This window comes from Olea europaea, unplaced genomic scaffold (assembly GCF_002742605.1).
Source record: "Olea europaea var. sylvestris unplaced genomic scaffold, O_europaea_v1 scaffold2032, whole genome shotgun sequence".
NCBI classification, from domain to species: domain Eukaryota; kingdom Viridiplantae; phylum Streptophyta; class Magnoliopsida; order Lamiales; family Oleaceae; genus Olea; species Olea europaea.
In genome coordinates this window covers 17063-30271 of record NW_019238219.1, presented here as the reverse complement: position 1 = coordinate 30271, position 13209 = coordinate 17063, and positions in this window count along the sequence as shown.

Here is a 13209-nt window from a genome sequence, read left to right as displayed (position 1 = left end):
GGTTCTTACACCGTCACGAAAGTCCTACCACAGGGGGCCATACAAATCAGCCATGAGACTAAGCGTACCTTCACTGTTAATGGGCAAAGGCTGAAACACTATTAGGGCGGTGACTTCTCCAACCAAAAGTCCACCATTCAACTTGGGACGCCAGAATAAAGCAGCTGCAGAAGAGTCGAGCTATCGACTATAACCTAGCGCTAGGTGGGAGGCAACCCACTGTATCATTTTCATTACTTTTAATTTTGGCATTAGCTTAGGAAATTTTGATTTTCACGTTTGATTTTTTTTAGGTTTAGGTCATTGATCATCCATGCATGTCAGTAGAATCTAAGTATCGTTCACATAAATTTCTAGGCATAGAACACATGTTCGGTAAGTTTAAAATGGTTTTGGGTGATTGGGAGTATAATTCATGCATTTCGAGACAAAATGGCATTTTCAAAAATTTAAAGGGCAAATGTGTACTAGAGAGTTTAAAGAAGGGAAATCAATTTTTGTATCTCATTTTGTTTTGTTTTATTTTGATCTTTAAAAAAATAAAATTATGTCTATGCGATCACATAGACATGGCGTCTATGCGATCGCATAGACACCAATCGAAATAAAAATTGGGGCAAATTCTATCACTATGCGACCGCATAGGATATAACTATGCGGCCGCATAGTAGTGAATCGATCATGGACTTAAGCCATGACCGGTTCACTCTAAATCACCTCCCTCTCCTCTCCCTTTGTGCATCTCTAGCACCTACATACACACGAGCACCCACATTCTCCCAAGCCCTCAACCCACAACATCAACACAACAAACACACACCAATTTTTACTCCATCACACTTTGAAGTGAGCAAAGGGTTCAAATTCTACAAGTCTACTAAAGTTTCCAAGGATGCCGCCAAAGAGAACATCAAAAGAAAAAGAGAATGTTGGTTCCGCATCTGGCACAACCTGGACTAGAGAGCCCGAAGGAAGTGTCAGGAGATTTCTATCCTCAAACACAACAACCCGTTACGCCAATGTTGTCCACGAGTGGGCACTCATCCCCGAAAGGCCAGTTAAGTTGGAAGATTTCCTCGATTTTGAATTAGTTTACTTAATTCACAACTGTGGCTGGGAGAAAGTAATTGAAAGACCGCATCCAGTGTATGAAAATCTGGTGAAGGAGTTCTATGACAACTTCAATACAGAAATTGGCACTCCTGGATCAGATCATCTACATCAAACATGGGTTCAGGGTAAATGGATTATGTTATCACCAGAAGTGATTCATGACTATTATAAGCTAACCTAGAATAATGTGGTCCCGATCCCACATAATTTCAATTGGATTGAGGTTACAGAAGTATTATCGGAACGTGAGCATGCTTGGCCTCTACTAACTGTCGATTTGTATCAGATTGATCTCACCCCATCTATCGCTATCCTATGGTTATTCATTTGCCACAACATAAAGCCCATATCCCATAGGACGACATTCATAAATCAAAAGGCGGGGTTTATCTATCATTTGGTTCGGGGAAACAAGATTGACTTGACCACATACATCTACAACTAGATACAGATTATAGACACATGGGGAGATAGGCACACTTCGCTGATTTTCTCAAGTTTGATAAGTGGGATATGTAAAGCTGCAGGCATACAAGTCCAGCCTGGGGAAGCACAAGAAAAATCAAGTCCCTATATCAAGCGCCTTACACTAGAGGCCCAGGACCAAGCCAGAGTTAAACATCAACAGAAGTTAGAAAACGAGCGCCGCCGACAGCAACAAGCTGAGGAAGGACAAGCAGCTGAGAACTTCGAGATGCTACAAGTTCATCCACCATCGGTTGACATTGATACCCAATTATTGAGGCAGATGTTTGCCACTATGACAGGACACAGTCGAAACATGCAAAGTCTTCAGTAATCATTTCGAGCAATGAGTACCACCATCTAGCAGGTGCAGAATGATTTGGCAATCAAAAGAAACTTCACATCCAATGCCAATAGTGATTCCCTTGTAGCAAGAAGAGAGATGAGTACCTTTGATGGAAGATTGGGAATGTATGTTGGCAGAATGGATGGTATACAGTGGCGAGTGAATGAGACATGGGACCGTTTACGAAGCTTGGAGACCAGGGTTCAAGCCATTCAGGTGGAGCAGACCCAGCAGTCTGACCTATTGAGAGAGATTTTATCCCGCCTTCCTCCCCCTCCTGGAGATGATGCTGCAGGACCCAGCCTTCCATCACAGCCACCATATTGATCAAGGGAGTCTTATTTACCTCATTTTGCTATTTTGTGTTCTTGTTGTTTTTTTAAATTATGCCATTTAAACTTTAATTTTTACATTGACGACAATGTACTATATAAGTTTGGGGGATGGTGGCATAATTTAAAACAGATAGTCGGCATGTAATTATTGTGCATTTATACAATCCATCGTTATTATTGACTAATTGTTGTATGATGCATGCTTGATGAGTGAGTGTTGATTATATTTTTGCATGCTTGTGTGGGCTTGATAGCTTTGCTAGCTATGATGTGATTATTGGATTGGTATAATTCATAAACTTTGGATATATTGCTGAATGGATCAACCAATACTTGTGATGCAATACTTGACATTATCTATGCACTCTATTCATGCTTGACATGTTAGGTGAATGATCGAATTTTGAGCATAAAGTAGGAAAAGAATGATAACCCTCTATTGAATTAACACGTAAATCACCTTAAGACAGTTTGAAATAGGTTGAGCTATTATTGGGAGCATTGATATAAGCGGGGGCTCCGTGCATGAAATTTTATTGTGTGGATTGCCTAGACCAATGAGGTGAAGATTAGGTGAAAATCTTAAATTGGGAGTTGGTTTTGGAAGCTAAATGTCTAGAACAATTAGGGCATAAAATTAATTTGTGAGAATAAGACACTTCTTTTCATACATTTATGACTCGAGCAAGTAAGCCTGTAAGGATATTTCAAAATTTGGTGCCTTAAGATCCACTGGCCTAGGAATCACCGGCCTAAAACTCGCTAAAGGAGTCATATAGAAATAAAGAGGGAAAGAGGTTAATAAAAAGTCATCTAATCGAGCATTTATAACTCGAGTGAATAAGCCTGCAAGGGTTTAAAACCTGGTGCCCTAAAGCCAACTTGTTTGGGAGTCACCGACCTAAAACTCGTTACATGGGTTATATAGAAAGCAAATGAGAAGATGATATATATTAAAAAAAAAAGTAGAAAGTGAGAAAAATAAAAGAAAGACAATAACATGAAGAAAAGCCCTTAGACATTTGGTTGAGGAAACTATACCTTTGAGGCGAGGCAAATAACCTATTTTAATCTTGAGTATCGAAGCAATCAAACTTGGGAGAGCCTTCACTTGTTGAAATGTAAACTTGTGATAGTGAGATTAATCCAAACTACGAGAGGGTGATGACCACAGCTATGTAAACTCCTAATTTTAAAACACAACCCCGGGATTATTGAGTGAAAAGAATAAGTTTGGAGGTTGTGTATCTCTCGAGCGAGTAAGAATACATTTGACCACTTGGGGTCGGGACTTCACCCATCATGAATATGATATATTGACATGAATTCACACACACATGTCAAGTATGCATTTAACATGTAAAGGTTGATGTCATTTTTGTACTGATAAATTTTTATAAATTCAAATACTTAGTCCAATCCTGAGCCACGGTAGGATATTGAGCCATGTTTGTTGAGAATTAAGTCACTATCTTATTTGAGGACAAAAAATAGTTCAAATTTGGGGGGGTTTGATAAGTGTGTTTTTGCACACTTATTTAGATCACAAACATAACTTAATTACGAGCAAAATGTTTGTGACATAATCTCGTTGAATTCATGCAATGTAGGTGTTTCTATGAAAATGGTGGAATTCAGGAGAAAAGAGCCGAAAAGGACTAAAATGGAGTAAAGTGATAGTTCAGGGACTAAGGATGAAAATATTCAAAAGTTGAACTAAAAGGCAACCCGGGAATGCAAATATGCTAAGTATGAACTCGAAAGCGATACAAGATGATTGGAAGAAGAACGAATTGCAAAGGGACTAAAATGAAGAAAAATGAAAGTTCAAGGACCAAAATAGACATTTTGCATAGTTGGTAGCACTATCCCTCTATGCGGTCGCATAGAGGCCTCCCGAGAATATTTTCTCAAAATTTTTTTACTCTATGGGACCGCATAGAAATGTACTATGCGGTCACATAGAACAAGATTCGGAGCCGATTCTGTAGTTTCCTTATACGACTGAAACTCTTTTGGTAACATAATTTTCACGTGATATAAATACCAAAAGACGTCCAGAAAGAGGCAGAATGCATTGGAGGCAAAAAAACACTCCTTGGAGAGGATTTTGAGCGCAAGAACGAAGATTTATATGAAGAGATTCAAGATTTTTTAAGATTTAATAACCCGGTGATACCTTTTATCCAAAATCTGATGTAACTATTGGATTTTGAAGGTCTATTATAAGTAACAAAAGCACTCCTACAAAGGGGGTGTGAATGACCTCGTACGTATTTCGATAGTTGAGTCAGTAAGATTGTGAGAACGAGAAGGCAAACTGCTTCAATTGAGTCGTACACAAGTTGATCACTATTTAATTTATCTTAAACCAGTTGACGGGAGAGTTATATTCGCAGTAGGGATTGAAAGATACTGGTACCTAGTTGCGCTCCAAGTGGATAAATAAGTCCCCACAACATGCATGCACTGAACCTTAGTTCAAAAATCCCAATTGCCTTTTGCTACTTCATCATCGAGTTATGCTTACTTGTCGATCAGTCCCCGCATTAACATGAATTATATCATAATTTTTAATTATCCATTTCTATCGAAAATAAGTGTCTACATCCTCCAACTTGTAAATGTATACTATTTAGGGCCCTAACACTACGTTTGGTACAAACAATTGGTATAATAAGAAACTGGAAAATAATTAAAAAATAATTTCACTTTGTTGTCTTAAATCTCCATTTAGTGCTTATTAAATTTTATCAATTTTTCAATTGGTTAAACATAAATTTTAATCTTATATTTCATGAGACCCATAACTTTCATCAAAAGTTTTGCTACACAAACCCTAAAGTATATTATGTAAGATTAATACATAGTAAAATAATCTTGCTATTTAATCAATGCTATTATAACAAAATTGTGGAGATAAATATGTTAATATAATGTCTTGATTGAAATTTTAATGAACATATTCAAAGGATATTGCGAAGATAAGAATGTGATGCTGAAAACTTGGTGATATAAATGACATTAAATTTAATTAAAATATGACGCAACAAATAGAATCTATCAAATGAATATAAGTACCTGATTATAAATTTAATAATGTTTTTCTACCATTGTTCAATAAAAATGAGTATTTGAATAGTAAATTTTTGAAATTGTGTTAAAATGTAAGAAAATTTTTGGTTTTACATGTAAAATATTTTATTTCGAGAAAGTGTGGTTAAAAATGAGTTTTAAAAAAAAAGTTTTAGAATAATGGTAGCCAAACATGGGCTTATACTTTAATTTCCACACACAACAACTCATATTCGTGAAAATATAATTGTTGAACAATCAAGTTTCAAGATATAAAAAATCGCATGCACCTCAGAATATTTTAATTGTCTAATTCCCCAGACATCTCTTGTAGATTAAGTACTAAATGATTGAACTGAGAATTGATCCTCTAGAAATGATTCCTCTCTTGCTTTATCTCTCAAAGAGGATAATCGTCTCAATTGGACATCTAAAATAAATGAAAGACATCCAAGCAGGGTATTTCTATGAAAATAAATATTGTACTTGTTAATTTTGACTTCGGAGCATAGTCCATGAAATAGCTCAAATATCGTGAATAGCTGACTATTTCCCAGATCATGTAACTTGTTGCAGCTTGTTTACTACCTCACGTCATGAGATGAAAAATTTCTGTCTGTTCATTTGATTTCCCAGAAGGTGAAAGAAGGGAGAACCAGGAACTAGGAAGCAAGCATGTTCCTCAAAGTTCTTCCTAGAAAGCATTACATATGCGTAGTTGAGACAAGCAATGGTTTAAAATTTTAAGGGTGCGTTTGATTATAAACATATAATTTACATGGAAATAAAATAAATTACGATTTTAAGATGAGATTATGCTCTGTGTTGTCATTCCAATTTCCTTATGGGGTCAAAGCATCACGAGATGAGCAAGACATTTTTGCCATGCCTAATAAAAATGAATAGAATGAGGTTGACATTGCAATCAAGACCAAAGGTCGAGGATGAATGACATAATTTTTCAATTCAGGGATATGTATGGTCTAACCTGATAATTACAATTAGGCTAAATATATTCACACCACAACTTTTAATAATTAAATCATATTTTAATTACAGGAAGGTTCATAATCATTACACATCATCCCATTTATGTCTCAAACTTTTTTTTTATTGTATTCTTATTCTCAAATTAATATAATTTGTTTCTGATTATGGTTTCTCCCCAAAATAATTTTAAGATAGAGTAAAAAGTTTTATTTGTCCATTATATTTCTAAGTAAGCAAAACCAATAATACTGCAAAAGTGCAATTAAATATTTGACACACTTTTAAAGTATGTTAACAATATTTTTTATTAATGAAATGTTAAAAATACAAATTTGATGAAGAAAAAAGTTAAGGATATAAATAATAATGAATAAAGTTTAATTTCCTTTCGATATAATTAAAAACATTGCATACTTACAAAAAAATGAGGTGTGAATTACAATTATAGTGCCTACCAAACAACTAATGACATGAGAATTAGGAACTTTATTTTATGTTTATGGCAAACCTTGACAGAATTATTCTATTTTATCATCAATAATTTTTAATTAAATTACTCATTAAAGATTGAAGTTTTATTTTTTCAGATTCTATTTTCACAATTTTTTTACTGCCCAATTCAAAAAACAAAAATCCAAAGTCAGCAGTCATAAGGTAGGATTCCCTAATTTAAAGAACACAAAATAGTATTCTCAAAGGAGAAAAATTAAACACAAGAAATTTCAAAGACTATGGAATTGTCAACTGAAACTAAAAAAAGAAATAGAAAAAAACTATTGTAAAGTTATGAGATAATTATTAATTTCTATTTAGTCTTATGATAAGTTCTAATTAATCTAGAAGAGCATATTCTATTCCTAATTGTAAATCTCATTTTGGACCTTCTAAGTTTGGGTCAATTGTTATAGTAAAAACTCCACTTAAATTTTGTCTCTTTCTATTTTTTCTTATATTTTCCTATTGTTCCTTTAGTTTAATAATAGAAATCCCTTTTTTGAGAAGAAAAATTATGTTGTACATTAATAATTACTATTTAAAATTGTTAAATTATTTGAAGAAAAAGTCGATTGTGTCCTCTTATAACATTTTTTTTATTTAATTAGTATGTCATATTGAATTTAGCAGATAAGTAGCAAATTTATCATGTCTCCTTTCTGTAGTCAAATTTAAGAAAAAAAGAAAAGAAAAAGTATCACGATTGATTTGATTTTAATTTAATTAATAACTTATAATGATTGTACTAATAACCATTTCAGTGCGTCTTTGTCCTTAATTAGGTTTTAGAGTTTTTTTTAATTAATATTTAAACACTTGGGAAAAAGAAAATCGTGTAGCTAAAACCCATAAAGACGTCGTGCAACTGAAACCTAAAAAAACAAAACTAAAAAAAAAAAAAAAAAAAAAAAAAGAGAGAGAAAGAAATTACAAAAGATAAAAACCAAAATGGAAAGCGGCTATCAAACCAACCCATTTCCAATGTGCATGTGTGTGTAATCCAAACCTTTAACATACACTTTAAACAAACCCAAAAAAAAAAAAAAAAAGGGACCAGAGAAGAAAAAGAGAGAAACAGAGAAAGGAAAAAGAGGGAAAAGAAAAAGATGAAGAAAAAGAAGAAAAAAAGGAAAAATTTGTCAACGTGTTAGAAATTAAGTAGGTTATACTATTAGGCTTGAATTTCTCAATTTTGAAAGGTAAGTAAAAAGTTGCTTATTATTAAGTTATGTTTGATTTTATAGTTATTAGATTGTTAGATTAAATTTAATTTTATTGAAGGGGTAAATGTAATACACTATGAAATTGAGTAAAGTGAAAGAAAAATTAATTTTAGTAGTTAAAGAGACTTTGTAAATCGCCTAAACGTGAAATAATTATGTTTGGATATTATCTATTTAATTATTGAAATTACTTAAATTAGTTAATTGTTGATTTAAAAATTATATTATATTTTAGGCGGCGATACGGATATCGGGACATCGTACCAATCGAATTAATTTTGGCGTACATAGTTTTGTGAGTGGAAAAATATAAATATTTTTAAAATATTTATAAATTAAGTATATTATTAAATTATGTGCAATTATATGCAATTATGTGTTCGAATTACGTGGTTATTATGAAAATCTCTTTTATTATGATACATGTGGAATGTCAAAGATTATTTATGGCATATTTGTGATTTGGTATGTAAGATATTTGATATTGAGATTTGTTTGGTATGTGAGACATGCAATATTGAGATCGGCCAGAAAAGTAGCTATGATTATATACTTCTTCTAGTTCACAAAGGGGTTTTGGCCGTGTTCTATCATACACTAAAGGTCTTGACCTGACATTGGTCTTGATCGTGTACATATAGCTTACAGAAGGGCATTGACCGTGTTCTAGAATTGATTATGAGAGGTCTTTGAGGCCGGCTTTCGTTCACGAAGAGGGCCAAAGACCCATGGCGAAAGGTCTTAGCCCGAGAGGCGGATTACATATTTCAGTTAGAGGGTATATTTTTGGTGGATTTTTCAGCACGTTTGATGTGATGAGATTATAGCATGGTTATCAGCTAATATTATATCATGATTTTAAGATGATATTTTTATGACCTTATGTGAATATTTTACTTTTTGGCTACAATTACATTATGGTAGTTTGTGAATTATCAAATGGCATGAATTTGATCTTCAATAAAAATGTATAAATGAAAAAGTATATTTATTTTGAATTTCTCCACTCAATAAGCTATCAACTAATATATTTTTTCCACGTTTTTTCTTATCAGACAGCAGTTGAGAATTTGGGCATCTTTTGAAGTTGAGCCTTGATTTTGGAATCAGAGCCACACGACATAGTTTGTTAGTATGACTCACTTCATAGAACATGTAGTCAGTGTTTTGGGACGCATGTTCATGTCTAGATGTGATTTTGCATTAATTGTAGATAGTTATGGGGCTCACTATGTATTATGTATCCATATATATATATTTCACTGTATTTCTTGGTAAAAGTGGAGATTTCGGCTTATCTATAGTATGCTGTGCTATAGTTTGAGATTTGTGTGAAATTGATCACAGGTTGGTTAGTACTGTTTACAAGGGAGATAATGCCGAAATTTTGTTAGAAAAATGATGTATAAAAAGTGATATATTGTATTTGTAGTAGAGTTGATGGTGGATCCGACTTTTAGTTGGTATCTATTATTCATGCATGCCACGTTCGGATCTAGTAGTGTTACACGGGGCGGGGTGTGTCAGTTTGGTATCAGAGCATGCATTAGAGTTCATGGTTTTGCATTGTACATGCATACATTTGGATGTTTAGCATATCATGCATAACTGTAGGTGAGTCATGCCTCGTGGTGGCAAAACTCGAAGGCTCCAAGATATGTTGCTCCAATTTCACATTGCTCCTGATAGAGATGAACTGAGAGAGCCCAAGAGAGTAGATGAATCAGTTCACCAGCCTCCTGAACAACAAGGACAGGGAAATATGATTGGAACTGATCATATTGCTGTTGAAAGAATTGCTATTGCCGTTGCATCTGCTATGCATAATACTGACAGAGATTTTAGTATTGAAAGGGCTATAAAGTTAGGGGCTAAAGTATTCACTGGCACAACTGATCCTGCAGTTGCGCAGGCATGGATGACAAAAATAGAGAGGGCATTTGACGTTATGGGTTGCTCAGACGATCGGAAGTTGTGTCTTGCCACCTTCTTATTAGAGGAAGGTGCGTATGATTGGTGGCAGTCGGTACGGAGCACATATCTAGACCCTTCCATCATTACTTGGACAGATTTTCGTCGTATCTTTTACGATGCCTATTACCCTCGATCCTATAAAGATGCAAAGCAGGAGGAATTTTTTAAACTAATACAAGGCCAGATGACTATTGCAGAATATCAGGTGAAATTTATTAAACTTCCAAAATATGCCCAAGTTTTGGTAAGCAACGAAATTGATAAATGTAGACGGTTTGAAAATGAGTTAAAGGAAGAAATCATGTCAGTAGTAACAGCTGCAGGCTGGAATGAATTTGGCAAATTAGTGGAATCAGCTTTGAGAGTAGAAAAGAGCATTTCTGATAGGCCAAGTGGTAGAGAACAAACAATGTTCAGAGCAAGCGGTAGTCAAACAATGGCAAGTGCTTCTAGCTATAGACCACTACGGAGGGATAGTAGAGGATTTCGACCTAGTGTGTCCAGTTCAGGTCAATTCAAATCTCGACTTCGAGGAAGTCAGGGTCCTAGATTCAGTCCAGTACTATACAACAGCCATTGGCCAGTCGTAATTATACTCAGGGTTCTTTCCAGAGATCATTTACTCCGAGACAGGGAGAGAGTTCTACTAGTGCCAGATTTTCTTCTTGCCAATTATGTGGAAGATCTCATCCTGGAGAGTGTTTAAAGTTCAAGGGAGTTGGTGTTTGCTATCGCTGTGGCTAAGAAGGACATCTGAAAAGGAATTGCCTAGTTGTATTCCAAGAGGGTGGCATGGCACAGAGGATGTCTCCTCAGCAGAGTGCTGGTAGTACAAGACAGAATCAGACTCAGAGAGATGATTCAGCTAATAGAGTAGGTACAAACAGTGTGGTCCAGTCTAATATCGCAAGCGGTAGTGGTACAAAATCAAAAGGGCAGGCAGGACGACTAGCAGGTGGCAAAGGAGTCACTAGATGTTATCATGGGTATGTTGTCTATTTTTGATAGAAATGCTCGTATTTTGATTGATCCTGGATCTACACATTCCTTTATATCATTTGTATTTGCTTTATATGTGAATCAAAAGCCATAACTTTTAGACAGTTGTTTGGTAGTGAATATACCCGTAGGAGAATCACTATTAACAAATATTATATATCGAGATTGTGGGATTAAGGTAAAGGAGAACGAGCTCAAGACAAATTTAATACCTCTTGACATACATGATTTCGGTATTATCTTAGGTATGGACTTTCTGGCAACAAATCGAGCTTCAGTTGATTGCTTTCGAAAGGAGGTTGTATTTAGACAGCCAGGACAGCCTGAAGTTATATTCAATGGACAACGCAGAATTTTACCATCTTGTGTGGTATCTGCTATTGACGCTAGAAGATTACTCAACAAGGGCTGCCATGCATATTTGGCTCATGTAATTGATACAGATGTTAGCAAACTAAAACTTGAAGATATCTCAGTGGTCAAGGACTTTCCTGATGTATTTTCAGAAGAATTACCAGGCTTACCATCAAACAGAGATATGGAGTTCACTATAGATCCGATTCCAGGAACTGCACCTATTTCATGGGCACCCTATAGAATGGCACCAGCAGAATTGAAAGGGCTAAAGGTTCAGTTGCAAGAGTTGGTAGACAAGGGTTTCATCAAACCTAGCATATCTCCGTGGGGAGCACCAATTTTGTTTGTGAAAAAGAAAGATGGCACTATGCGACTGTGCATAGATTACAGACAATTGAATAAGGTGACAATTCGCAATAAATATCCTTTGCCACGTATTGATGATATGTTCGATCAGCTTCGCGGTGCTGCAGTATTTTCAAAGATTGATTTGCGTTCTGGATATCATCAACTTAAAATTAGATATAGTGATGTGCTGAAAACTGCTTTCAGGACAAAATATGGTCATTTTGAATTTCTTGTGATGCCATTTGGGTTGACCAACGCACCAGTAGCATTTATGGATATGATGAATAGAGTGTTTTGCCCATACTTAGATAGATTTGTGATTGTATTCATCGATGATATTTTAGTATACTCTTATAATCACGATGAACACACAGGGCATCTCAGAATCATCTTGCAGACTCTACGCGATGAGCAGTTGTATGCTAAATTCAGTAAATGTGAATTCTGGCTTGATAAAATTGTGTTTTTGGGACATGTCATATTAGTAGAAGGAATTTATGTTGACCCGCAAAAAATAGAGGCAGTGATAAAATGGGAAAGGCCTACTAATGTGACAGAAATCCGAAGTTTTCTTGGCTTAGCAGGTTATTAACGTCGTTTTGTAGAGAGATTTTCCAAAATTGCTCTTCCTTTGACCAGTTTTACTAGAAAAAATGCTAAATTTGTTTGGAATGAAAATTGTAAGAGAAGTTTCCTCGAATTGAAGAATAGATTAGTGTCAGCTCCAGTTCTTACCCTTCCATCTCCCAGTGAAGAGTTTGTGATATATAGTGATGCTTCACGTCAGGGTCTTGGTTGTGTTTTGACGCAGAATGGGAAAGTTATAGCATATGCTTCCAGGCAGTTGAAGAAACATGAACTGAGTTATCCGACACATGACTTAAAGTTAGCTGCAGTTGTTCTAGCCTTGAAAATTTGGATACATTACTTATATGGTGAGAGATGCTAGATATATACAGATCATAAAAGCTTAAAGTATATTTTCGATCAAAAAGAATTAAATTTGAGGCAAAGAAGATGGTTAGAGCTGATAAAAGATTATGACTGCAAGATTGATTATCATCCAGGGAAGGCTAATGTAGTTGCTGATGCTCTCAGTCAAAAATATCGAGTCCTATGACCCAGACTAATGCAGTATGTTCATCTTTGTTTGGTGAGTTCAGAGCTTCTCATGTCCAATTATCAATTACCAGTGTAGAAGCATTGTTTTCCAACTTCCAAGTGAGGCCTACTTTGATTGACACAGTTAGAGAAACTCAAACTCAAGATCCAGTGTTGAGCAAATGAAAGAAGAAGTTAGTAAAGGTAAGCATACATATTATACCATTCGAGATGATGAAGCTTTAGTTATGGAAAACAGATTATGTGTTCCAGATAATTCGAAATTGAAGGGAGAAATTCTAGAAGAGGCACATAGTTTAGCTTACGCGATACATCCAGGTAGTACAAAAATGTATCGTGTACTCAAAAAACACTATTGGTGGTATGG